Source organism: Puma concolor, chromosome C2, assembly GCF_028749965.1.
Source record: "Puma concolor isolate L17-30 chromosome C2, mPumCon1.1.hap2, whole genome shotgun sequence".
Taxonomy (NCBI): domain Eukaryota; kingdom Metazoa; phylum Chordata; class Mammalia; order Carnivora; family Felidae; genus Puma; species Puma concolor.
The window spans coordinates 54,202,510-54,216,010 of record NC_141675.1 but is presented as its reverse complement, the minus strand read 5'-3'; the positions used below and the strand labels follow the sequence as shown (position 1 = coordinate 54,216,010).

The 13,501-nt window shown below is 41.0% G+C and overlaps 1 pseudogene; it reads left to right on the top strand.

The window, feature by feature from the left end:
- Positions 1-10,593: 10,593 nt before the first annotated feature.
- LOC147577258 (small ribosomal subunit protein uS2 pseudogene) lies at positions 10,594-11,681 on the top strand (annotated as a pseudogene).
- The last annotated feature ends 1,820 nt before the right edge of the window (positions 11,682-13,501 follow it).

Below are 13,501 nucleotides of genomic sequence, written 5' to 3'. Positions count from 1 at the left end.
GAGACACAGAATCCGAAGCAGGTTCCAGGCTTTGAGCTGTCAGCATAGAGCCCCACACGAGGCTCGAACTCACAAACCGCGAGATCATGACCTGAGCTGAAGTCAGACATCCAACCAACTGAGCCACTCAGGCACCCCATGATGGGTATTTTCTAATGACTAACTCTTATATTCCTGAGATAAACCCTTTCTGGACTTGCTTAGGTTTTATTTGGTACTTCTGTATCCATCTGTGTGAGATTGGCCCATAGATTCCTTCTCTTATGTAGTTTTGATCTGTTTTTGGTTTTTGTGTCAGACATCACTTGAGTATTAAACATCTTTCCAGCCCTACCTCTAACTCCTGGGTGACCAGTTCCATGCTGGCTTTGTCCCAGTACAACCTACTGTACATGGCCTAGGTTCATGCCCTGCTCCTCCAACATCCTTCCTAGAGCTTTCCCAAGGCACAAGCATGAGATACCCACAAAACCTGCTCTGCACTCACACACGTGCAGCTGGAAGTGCAGGCGGGTGAGGAGTGAACACCTGTGGGACCACTCATGACCAAGGGTAGACCTTGACCAAAACACTCAGGAGAGCTTATTGCACCTTCTTTTCTTTTCCCAGGCTGACAGTCCTGAGATGAAATTAAGAGGCCTCTTAGAAGGTCTCAGTCTCCCTTAGTGGAAGCCAACTCAATGATATATTCTTTTTTTTTTTATGTTTATTTATTTTGAGAGAGAGAGAGAGAGAGCATGTATGTGCACGCAAGTAGGGAGGGGCAGAGAGAGGGAGAGGGAGAATCCCAAGCAGACTCTGGGCTGAGACAAGCTCTGCCCCAACGCGTGGGGCTCAATCCCACAATTTGAGAGATCATGACCTAAGCTGAAATCAAGGGTGGGATGGCTTAACCCACTGAACCACCCAGGTGCTCCTCAATGATGTATTCCTATGTGAGCTTTTCTCCTTCCTTGTTTCAATGCTCTGTCCCTCACTTCTGCTTCCCAGGATCACAGTCTAAATAAACTACCCCTATGGAAGCCTGCGTCTCAGGCTTTGTTTTCAGGGAAGCCCCAGCTAAGACAGTTTTGTTCCAGAAAATAAATTGATAACTTCCTTTTTTTTCTTTAAAACATATTCTGTTTTGGGGGCTCCTGGGTGGCTCAGTCAATCAGCCAACTCTTGATTTCAGCTCAGGTCATGATCTCACGGTTTGTGAGTTCGAGCCCCACGTTGGGCTCTGCAGTGATGCTGTAAAGCCTGCTTGAGATCTCTCTCTCCCTCTCTCTCTGTCCCTACCCTGCTCGTGCTCTATCTCTTTCTCTCAAAAGTAAATAAATAAACATTTAAAAAAATGTTCTGTAATCTGTTGAATGTTTGTTAAAACCTGCCTGTGAAACCATACTGTACCATTTGTGAGAGAAGAAAGGGAAACTTCTTCCCCCTGCAACTTATTCAAGTTTTTAAATAGTTATTGGTTTATTCAAATCTTCTATTTCTCTTTGAGTTTATTTTTATAATTTATATTTTTCAAGTTTATATTGTTTTTCTTTTATACTTTTAAACTTTCTACTGCGTGTATAGTTATATCTTCCCTTCACTTCTAATGCTCATTTGTGCCTCATTTGTGTCTTCTCTTGTTTTTGCTTGATCAGTATAACCAGGGGCTTATTTGTTGTCTTTTCAAAAACATAATTATTGATCATAATTAATTTCAGGTTTTGTACTTATTTCTTTTTTCCTACTCTCTTTGAGTTTGCTTTGAGTCAAATGCTTCCTGAGTTAACTCATTTATTTTTCTTAAAAAGTTTTAATATATAAGATATCCCAACTACCCAGAAGAGAAAAAAACCAAAAACATATATTGGTAATAAATACCCATGTCACTACCACACAGATTTTAAAAAACAGATTACTTTCAACCTTACTTATTTACCAAAGATTTCTTATTTACCAATAAATGCATTTAAGACAACTAACATAACATAACATAACATTCATTGCATCTTACAATTCTTGATTTGTAGTTTTGGTTATCTCTTAGTTCTGAACATTTTGAAATTTTTGTTGTAATTTCCTCTTGAATTTATATATTACTAGAATTATATCATTAAAATTCCAAGTGTATTCTCTCTTATCTTTCTATATTGATTTCTAATTTTATTGCTCTGTGGACAGAGACTGTTAAATCTATTCTTTTAGCTTAGTTGATACTTCTTTATTGATTTGGAAAGATGCTCTTGACATGTTGTTAAGAGAAAGTATCATTATGATAAAAATTATTGCACTGGGGAGAAAAAGCATGTGCATGCTTGCAGGAGGGAAAGATAAAGCGGATTCAAGCCAAAATATTTATCTGACAAATAGTTATCACCAAAGTGAAAGGAGATTATGGAAGGTTTCTTTGTAAGCTTTCATTTTAATTCCAGTTAGCTAACATACAGTGTTATATTAGTTTCAGGTGTACGATGTAGTAATTCAACACTTCATGAAAGGTTTTTTTTTTACTTCATTTTTCTTCTTGGCTTTTAAATAATTTTTTTTAATTAAAAAAATTTTTTTCAACACTTATTCATTTTTGAGAGACAGAGGGAGAGCACCAGAGGGAGAGAGACAGAGAGAGAGAGAGAGAGAGGGACACACAAAATCCAAAGTAGGCTCCAGGCTCTGAGCTGTCACCACAGAGCTCGCCCGGGGTTCAAACCCACAAACCCCAAGATCATGACCTGAGGTGAAGTCAGACGCTTAATGGACTGAGCCACCCAGGCTCCCCGAATTTTTAATAATTTTTTAATGACCATGTTCTCTCTTAAAAAATTAAAAATCAGCTTACTGATTTTTAAAAATCTTTCTTTGTAAAAATAATCGATGCCCATTCAAGAAACTTTTTAAAATACAGAGATGTATACTTTAGAATCTTGCTTAACTTCTAAACATACAGAGCATACAGGTATTAATTAAAAATGGCATTACATGTAAATATATGTATTATATACATATATGTAGATATGTGTATATGCAGATATTTCTAAAACTTGCTTTTATTCCTTCAAAGTATATTATGGAGACTTTTGCTTTGCTATAGCAGGCTGACCATATGACTTACACACTTTTGCTCCTCAAAACTTATTGAAATGACAGCACAAATGTATTCCCAAAGAGACCAAATCATGGCAATAAATTCTGAAAAGGGTAACAAAAAATAAAGCATAAGAAGAGATAGTTCCTTCTAAGCCTCAGGAACTGGTGGCACTGTTATCAGGAAGGTGGGGGTGAGGTGGGTTGTGGGTTGGGGGGTAAGGAGCAGCCCACCTCCACTTTCTTCTTGGCCTCAGTCAGTTAATTCTTCAGAGAAATGGACCAGGGAAGCCCTGAACTTTGGGGATTCCAGGCATGGAAATTTCTCTGGGACGTACTGGTAAGTGAAACAAACAAACAAACAAACAAACGTGTAGAAAGATACACATGAGCTAAACTCTTTGTCTATTAACAAAACAAAGCATACATACATAAGTAAAAATCTAAAAGCATGAAACAAGTTTGGAAAGATACACACAATATCTGTGGTCATGTAGTTTCCCAAGTGGTGCGGGGCTCTTCTCTAAATTTTCTGCCTGAGTGAACATATTCATTTTGGTGGCTTTAAGTGCTGTCTTCATGCTGAAAACTCCCAATTTTTTGTCTCCATTGGGTGGGGTTCCAACACTGGTTCACACTGAGCCAGCTATGGTGCTAGCTTCCATGGCCACAGTGATTGCTTTAGGGAAGTGCGTAAGACTCCAGTAGAACTCATGGGACTTGATGAATTTGGAGGCAATTTTTTCCAGCTGGCTTTGAACCTGAGAAGGAGAAAGGTCTTGTAGCATTCTTGCTATAGGCTGTACCATTCACATTGCCACTGAACTGTTACTAATCCTGAGTATTATCAATGATTTATTTTTACCTTTGCCCATGTGTCAGGAGTAAATATATCTGGGTGACATTTTGTTTATTGTTAGTGAGGTTAAGCATCTTTTCGTGTTGTGTAGTCATTTGCATTTCTTTTATAAGCTGCCCATTTATTCTCTTTTGTCATTTATAAATTGCATTGTTAGCCTGTTCCTAATGGATAAGTAAGATGTTTTAACAGATTGTGAATATTATGCCTTTCTTATATATATCGCATGTATATTTAGCACACTTTTTTGAGTCACTATTTTCTAATTATTTTAATGTTATTGAGGTTGAATGTGTCCTGGGACAGTCATTAGTCAACTGTGCCTACATTCACCTGGGAACTAAGGAGGGCAGCAGCTGCTTTCCAAGTGCTTCCTCTCCTAGCAACACCTCCCAACATGGGTTTATTGTGGACTGGTCAAACATGAAAATTCTCCTTCACAGCCTGTTAAAGGTGTGCGAGCACAGACTACATTCTTATGAAGATTTACAATAAAAAGAGTAAAACATCTGAATAATCATTTTGTCCTTATTTATTGTGTCACTGAAAATACAAATCGCATCCAATGTGATAACTTACCTTGCTGATTAAGCATAGCATGAGTTTTTGTCTTACAAATTAAGTCCATTTAGTGGTAAGTTTTTGTGGCCTCTTTGAGTCCCATGGGCCAGCCATTAGGAAATGCTGATTTATCTGACCAGCACATAATATAAGAAGGACAAATGGAAGGATAAACATCAACAATGTGTCAGGCACTATTCTAAATATGCTACACACATTACACCCTTCATTTCTTAAAACAAGCCCATGAGGCAGGTACTATGATTATCCCTATTTTCCAGATGGAGGAACAGGCACCGCTAGGTTAATTAGCTTGTCCAAGCCCAGCCAGCTACTTGTGGAAGAGCAAGGCTTTGAACTCAGAAGGTCTGTGCTCGCTGGCTGCTCTTTAAGCCACTATGCACACATCCTTCTTAGTGCTTTGTTTTATTTCATTTTGTTTTGGTTGCCTTAAGCTTGATTGTGTCATTTAAACCCATAGAATGTAGATCTGAGTTTTTGTCCTATAGCATGAAAATGGGAATTCAATGTGATAAGGACTCTTAGTGTGTTTAATTCTGAGCTCTCCAAATGGGACCGGCATATATTTCTAAGAGATCAAACACTATTTTATTTTATTTTTTAATTTTTTAAAATGTTTACTTATTTATTTCGAGAGAGAGCACAAGCAGAAGAGGGGCAGAAAGAGAGGGAGAGAGAGAGAATCCCAAACAGGCTCTACACTGTCAGCCCAGAGCCCGACGTGGGGCTTGAACCCACCAACTGGGAGATCATGACCTGTGCTGAAATCAAGAGTCAGACGCTTAACCAGCTGAGCCACCCGGGTGCCCCAAAGATAAAAAATTATTTTAAAACACTCTGCAGTGTCTCATGCTGCCCCAAGCAAATTTTGGAATAAGTTTGACCTATACCAAGAATATGGCATGTATATATTTTTACTGAATTTGTCTTTATCAAGCTGGTGGCTAATTATTTCAGATGATCAGAAAGGTGGATACTTACTGTCTTGGCAGGGTTAGTGGGGCTCCTGAGTGTCACCCTAGGGAATGTCGGCCATTGCCTGGAGCCAGGCTGAGTTAGTAGGCTGGTCGGAGTGCAGGCTGCCAGGGACTTGGCTAAAGGAGCTGAAGGGAAGAGCTAGGAAAATCTAGGTGAAGGGACCCCTGAGCCTGACGAAAGGGGTGCTTGGTCAGTAGGCATGTGGCCCAGGCACAGTGGGGCCTGATGGCTCAGGGATTGGGTGCAGACATGGGATGGTCCCTAGGAACTCCCTGAGAAGCATGGTGGCCAGCAGGTCACTCTGAGTGGATTTGCCCATTTGGGGGCACAATTCTGCATCTGAAATCAGCACCATTCTTAAGCTTTTGCTCTCACTTCCCTATCCCAGAGCTGTTAAGGACATTCCATGGCCAATAACCTCTCCTGAGGGATACACGGGGACCCCTAGAAACAGTGTTTAAAATATTAGTAAGAACTAATATCTATTGAGTTTATACCATGGATCAGGAATGAGTCAAAGGCCTTCCACATGTACCAACCCTCTGAGGCAAGTATTGTTTACAGGTGTGGCAGGTGAGGCAAAGGGAGCTTAGGGAAATTGGCCAACATCACATGGCATGCAAATGGGGCAGGTGGAAGAGGGAGGGATCTGAGGGGGTTTGGCTCCAGACCCTGTACATCAAGCTGTCATATGGTACTGCCTTCTTGGTATGTTAGTAAAGGGTTTCACTCTCTGGATGTAAGAGGAGCACTGAATTTGCTATACTGCTTAGAACAAAATATGTCAGTCTCAAGTCAGTAATTTCCTTCAGCCCTGTATCTGTCTCCCAGAGTCCTGTGCACAGTCCTGTAGGAGGTTATCTTCTGTCCAAATGTCCTTCATCTCTGGATTTTCCTGGGCTGGAAAGGGGTTCAGTTCTCAGCTTGTAAGCCACAAGAGGAAGTTTTATTTACTCTGTGGCTATTTAATACCTATATGTATGTGTGTGTATACACACACACACACACATATATATATACATTTTTTTTTTTTTTTTACTGATGCTTCCTTTGTCCTATTGGGCTCATTTTGCCCATCAGTCTCCCTTGAAGAACCAAGACAAAGTGTACATGCTGAGTGTTATCTGGCCACCTCCTGACTGACAGGTCTGGCACAGTGACATTGGGTCCTGGCTCTCCCTCCAAAGCATTCATCGCTTACAAGAATGTCCACTGATGGCCAGGGTCAGAGCTGCTGGAACACTGAGAAGTCCAGTGGAGGAATGCTGCATTCGCTTCTGTTCTGAGATCTCTGGGGTAAGTTCTTGAAGACTGTGGCTCCTACCAGGGAAGTCCCTGGTGGCTGAATAAAGAGGTTCCAAGTAAAAGAAAGAAAGAGTTGTTTAATTACTTACATATATATTTTTAACTTTTTAAAAAATGTTTTTATTTATTTTTGAGAGAGAGAAAGCACAAGCAAGGGACGGGCAGAGAGAGAGGGAGACATAGAATCAGAAGCAGGCTCCAGGCTGTGAGCTGTCAGCACAGAGCCCGACAAGGGGCTTGAACCCGTGAACTGCGAGATCATGGCCTGAACCAAAGTCAGATGCTTAACCGACTGAGCCACCCAGGTGCCCTGAAAACCATATATTTAAAGACAAAGATGTGTGCTCTGGGACATCATGTGCCAACACTGATTGGGCATAGAGTTTGCCACAGAGGCTAGAAGGCATACTATTTAAATTTGACAGCCTTTGAGGAGCTGTGAGTTAGCTTACAACAGTATGTTAAAGTTAAATATATTATTATTACTGGGATGGAGCTGGTAAAAAATGAGATGCTGCCAAACACATCTGATAAATTATAAAATATCTTCTTCATTCATTATTGCCTTTAACTTTTGTAACAACCCTGTGGGTGTTGCCAAAAGACAGGGAAACCAAGGCTCAGAGTGATTCAGCCACTTGTTAAAAGTCACATAACTTATGCAGAAGCTGAGATATGAAGCCATGTGGCTGATTCACAAGCAAATGTTGGTAAAGATCTGGGATAACTGGCACTCATACCCGGTTAATTGGGGGTGTAAACTGGTAAAATTTCCATGGAAGATAACTTGGCAATATCTATCAAATGAAAACCACATGTATTCTTTGCCTTTGGAATTCCACTTCTAAGGTGTTTGTGGTTCAGTGTAACTGGCCACCAGCAATGAATTAATTAAATTAACTCTGTCTAGAAATGGAATACTATGCAGCCATGAAAAGCAGGTATATGTGAACATACAAATATAGAGTGATCTGCAATATATATTATCAAGAGAAAAAAACAAGAAGCTGTTCTCCACACTTCTTTGTGTTGTTTTAAAAGGGACTGGCTGCCTAAAGAGACAGGGAGTTGTGGATACTATCATTAAGACAGTTATACAATTTTAAACTGAGGTCTGTGGTTCATTTTTAACTAGTATCTGTGGTTTCCATATCTGCAAGTGGCAACATAGAGAGCTGTTGACAGGGATATGGGATGGCCTTATGTATACAAGTGAGTATTTTCATGGTATTAGTTAAAACGGATTCTTCCTAGCATTTCACACTATGTTCTAGAAGCTCTTCACTTTTCTGACTTGGCCTATCTAAATCTTCAGAGTTAGAAGGAAACTTAGAAACTATGCAATTCAGTATTTATCAACAGCAGGTCACAGCTTCCCAGTGAATTCTGAAATTAAATTTGTGGGTCAAAACTAGCATCACTTCATTCACTAAAAATTAAAAAAAAATAATATAGACTAAAACAAAGTATCAGAGTACATTGTACATAGAAAGGCTATGTTTCATATTGGGAAACTGTGTTTTATGGTATGATTTGTTGTACTTCTGTGTATGAGTTTATGTGCATACCTGTACATGTGTGGTCTGCATGTGCATGTATGGGCTTTTTGTGCATTTGTGTATGTGTTATGTGCTTATACATATATTTGTGCATGTGTATGTGTGTGCTGTGGTTTTAAAGGCATTTCTGTTTTTTTTTAAGTTTATTTATTTTGAGACAGTGTGTGTGCATGCACACATGTGTGGGGGAGGAGCAAAGAGGGCAAATCCCAAGCAGGCTCTGCAATGTCAGTGCAGAGCCTGATGTGGGGGTCACACTCACAAACCATGAGACCATGACCTGGGCCAAAATCAAGAGTTGAACGCTTGGGGTGCCTGGGTGGCTCAGTCTGTTAAGCGTCTGACTTCCACTCAGGTCATGATATAACAGTTCGTGGGTTTGAGCCCTGCATCAGGCTCTGTGCTGACAGCTCAGAGCCTGGAGCCTGCTTCTGATTCTGTGCCTCCCTCTCTCTCTGTCCCTCCCTTACTCGTACTCTGTCTCTTTTTCTCTCTCAAAACTAAAGCTAAAAAAATAAAAGAGTTGAACACTTGACTGATTAAGCCACCCAGGCACCCCTAAATGTGTTTCTTACTATTGGTCCTAGACTAAAAAGCTTTAAATCCATTATTCTAATTCACAATGTCTTATTTTACGGATAAGGAAATGGAGGCTCAGACAGGCCAAGTGACTTGCCCAAGATGAGTAACAGGGCTAGAATTCCTACTCTTGTGTCTAGACTTATAGGTTCCTTATGTGTTTCATTATATTTTATAGATGTTTCTGTTGCCAGGGCCACTGAAGGACTTTAAGGAGTGGAAAGGTAGGTAATTGGGCTTTTATTTTGGAAGACCATGAGGAACAATGTGGAGGATGAACTGGAACGGACTAAAAGTAGGCTGGGACACCAGGTAGGAGCTCTAGTGAGAACTGATGATCCCCTAAGGCACTGACACTATGCCTTCTAAGGAGGAAAAAGGTGTGAAATTTATTCACAGGGCAGCAATGACAGGACCTGGTGATGACTGAATTTGAAGTGGTACAGGAGAAAGAGTCAAGAAGAAATTCCAAGTTTCAGACTTGGGTACCTGGGTAAATGGTGGGGTGGTTTGCTGAGCAAGAGAAAACAGGAGAATGAACAGTTTTGGGGCCAAAGACAATGAGAATAGATCTGAGATGTCTTTGGAAGTTTCCAGTAGAGACTTTCAGGAGGGAATGAGAAAGCCAGCTTAGAATGCAGAAGAGAGCTCGGGGGTGGAGCTAATTATCTGGGAATCATCAGTGGAGGGTGAAGGATAGCTGTGAAAGGATTCTTTCTTTTGGGTTTCTTGGGATCCTACCCTTGAGTGTGGCTTCCAGTATTTCTTATTGGAAAGGCACGAGCAGAAACTTCTCACCGCACATCACCTCAACCAAATGCCACAGATATGCAAAATGAAACCATGGGGGGCAGACTCAGAAACCAAACCAACAAATTCTCCTCTCAGAGACTTTTCCTTTATTTACTCGTTTGGTTTCCATTTGTGCCCATGTAATTAAATAATTCTTTCTTTCTTTTACTTGGAACCTCTTTATTTAGCCACTGGGGACTTCCCTATGGTAGGGGCCACAGTCTTCAAGGACTTGCCCCAGAGATCTCAGAACAGAAGCAAATGCATTTCTGCTTGAGCTATTATTTCTCTGCCAAAGGGAATCTTCCTGACCAGTAATCCTGCTAACCTTTTATGGGAAATTTGACTTCTGGGCTTCAGTATAGATACTAAATTCACAGTGAAACTGTGGAAGACTCCCATTCATTAAAAATTTCATTCATACTCTCAAAGCTGAAAACAAGAAACCACAGTTTGGATTATAGGGATAGCCACTCTAAATGACCCAAGTGAACAATTGTTTCCGTCATGATATGTTTCCTGTGAATTCCAAGGGAATTCATGAAATAGAGAGAAACATTTTCTTATTTCACTTTTTATTGTAGATGCTAAGGTTTTGTTGGGAGGTTACTTGGGTACAGGGCAGGGGTGTTTCCAGAGGCTATGGAATTGGGCTGTGTTAAAGGACCCTGGATACAGAATTTGCCTGGATTGAAAGGATCTAGAGATTTTCCACTGGCCACAAATACAGGATCTATCACTGACTTGATTCATAAACTTGACAAGTCACTTCGTCTTTCCAGGCTTCATTTCTCTTCTTCAAGAAAAGGTGAAATGGCCTTTCTGTGCTGAGGGTCCAAATGACATTGCTTTGGGTTCCAGTCATAACTTAAAGGGAAACTTGCACAATGTCCGGAGCCCTTGACGTCCTGCAAAGGGAGGAGGATGTCCTCTAATTCCTTGCAGCAGAACTCGCTTAGATGACACTAACATTGACTTCCAAACAGAACAGTACATCTACCGAAAAGAAAGTGATGGTGCATTACAAATCTGGAGAGATCTATGAGAAGCTTCTGTCGGCAGCTTGTTCCATTGTTGCCATCAAAAACCCGGCTAATGTCAGCATCATATTCTAGGAACACTGGCCACTGGGCTGTGCTCAACTCGACCGCTGCCACTGGAGCCCCTCCTACTGTGGGCCGCTTCACTCCTGGAACCTTCACTAGCCAGGTCCAGGCTGCTTCCCGGGAACTGTGTCTTCTGCTGGTCACTGATTCAGGGCTGACCACCAGCCTCTCACAGAGGTGTCTTATATTAACCTGCCTACTGTTGCTCTGTGTAACCCAGACTCTCCACGGCACTGTGTGGACACTGCCATCCCACGCAACAGCAAAGGAGCTCACTCAGTGGGTCCGAGGTGGTGGATGCTGGCCTGGGAGGTTCTGCACACACTCCTGTGCACCATCTCCCATGAACACCTGTGGGAGGCCACACCTGACCTCTCTCTCCTTCCACAGAGATCCTGAAGAGACTGAGAAGGAAGAGCAGGCTGATGCTGAAAAGGCTGTGACCAAGGAGGGATTTCCAGGTGAATGGACTGCCCCGGGTCCCGAATTTACTGCTACTCAACCTGAGGTCTCAGGTGGTCTGAGACATGCGGGGTCCTCAGTGTCGGTCCAGCAGTTCGCTACTGAAGACTGGGGCTCTCAGCCACTGCTCAGGACTGGGCTGCAGCTCCCACTGCTCAGGCCCCTGAATGGGTGGGAACAACCCCTGAGGGATCCTAAGTTGCTCCGTCCACAAACTCTTAAACAGAAATGGAAATAAGGTTGATGGAAAACAAACAGTTCCCCCCAAAAAAGTAAAGGAGAAATGGGACCAAGTGGTCACTAAGTTTCCTTCTGAATCTAAAAATGCTGTGATTTTGTAAATGGCTCTATAGTAGCCCTCATTTAAGGGACAATTTATCAGGCACTTTGGAAGGATGAATACAATTTTTTGGCTTGTAACTTCAGTCAATTAATTAAACAAATATGTATGGATAGCCAATTATGCGCTTGGCATTCTACTCGGTGCTGGAGAAACATAGGACAAAGGTCATAATGCCCTGCCCTTGCAGGCTACGGAGAGACATGACAGCTGTGTTCCAGAATCAGCAATGGCCTGAGCTTTCTATTTCTGAGTCTATTGTGTCCTTAGTTTGCTCACTGTAAAATGGAGTCAAGTTCTAATAATTTACTATCTCCTCTACTAGCACAGAGGACAGGAATTTTGTTTCTTTTATTGATTGTTATATCTTCAATAACTGGAAGAATGCCCACCACAATGTTGGTGATTGATGTACAAGGTGTAATAATGGAGTGCAGATGTGAAGGATATATTTAAAGGTGGTAGAAGAATGAACCAATACAATGGCCTTCAAACTCCAGTATGCATACCCCAAAAGAGTTTACAAAGACTTTCCATGAAATGGGTGGGGATAGATAGCTTTAGGGGAATCAATTTCCAGATCCTCAACTTCCACACGAACCATTTCTCAAAGGTGATCTGCCTGGGAACTGCTGAAAAGTTGTCCTGCTGACATTTCCCCCCATCTTCCCTTTTACAGGCTTCTCTTAATAAATGAATGCCTTTTCTTCCAGGCTTATTGAGATGCATTCCCCGAGGTGGTAAAAAGCACCGGAGAAGAAATGTTTAGGGGTAAATGACTCTAATGACTGGCTAATACCTTTTGCAAGTCAAGTGGTTTCCAATGCTTTTGTCAACAAAATTTAAGTAGAACCTAATGGAATTGTCATTCGATAGATTGTTAAAAGTAATTTTTGATGGTAGATTAATCACAATGTGATATTTGGCATATACTTCAAAGGGAACTCAAGGAACTGATTGACATTGTTGTAACAAGACTCCTTCCATTTCCACCTACTTACTAATGAACAAGTTTTCTCAAAGGTTAACATCTATAAAAACCAAAATGGAGGGGCACCTGGGTGGCTCAGTTGGTTTAAGCGTCTGACTTCAGTCCAGGTCATGATCTTGTGGTTCGTGAGTTCAAGCCCCACATCTGGCTCTGTGCTGACAGTTCAGAGCCTGGAGTCTGCTTTGGATTCTGTGACTCCCTCTCTCTCTCTGCCCCTCACCTGCTCTCTCTCTCACTCTCTCTCAAAAATAAACAAACATAAAAAAACAAAAACAAAAACAAAAATGGAGGTAGACATGATGGAGAACTCTAGTCTTATTCTGTTAATAAGTAATATTCATTGAATACTTGAATGAGTTGGAAATGAAAACAAGCTCCTCTCAATAAAAGGTGCATTTCCAATATAATTTTCCTTTTTATTCCACAGTTGTTCAAAGTTTATAATATATTTATATTGTTTTAATTGATTAATGATAGTAATTCTCATAGTAACAATATAGAATAATTTTATCACTTAGAACCTTATGGTCACAGGAGACTTTAAAAATTTTAAATTGATATTTATATACTATGTGCAAAGAAGTTTGATAGGGTGATCAATAAAATATTTCAAAAAATGAAATAAAATTACATTAGGACTAAATCTTCAGGGGGAAGTGGAATGGAAATATAAATACAAGAATAAGTAAATGATATAAATATATAATTTCCAAGAGTTAAAGAAGAGCTTGCTCAGAGGGCGCCTGGGTGGCTCCGTTGGTTAAGCGTCCGACTTCAGCTCAGGTCATGATCTCAGTCTGTGAGTTTGAGCCCTGCGTCGGGCTCTGTGCTGACAGCTCAGAGCCTGGAACCTGCTTTGGATTCTGTGTCTCCCTCTCTCTCTGCCCC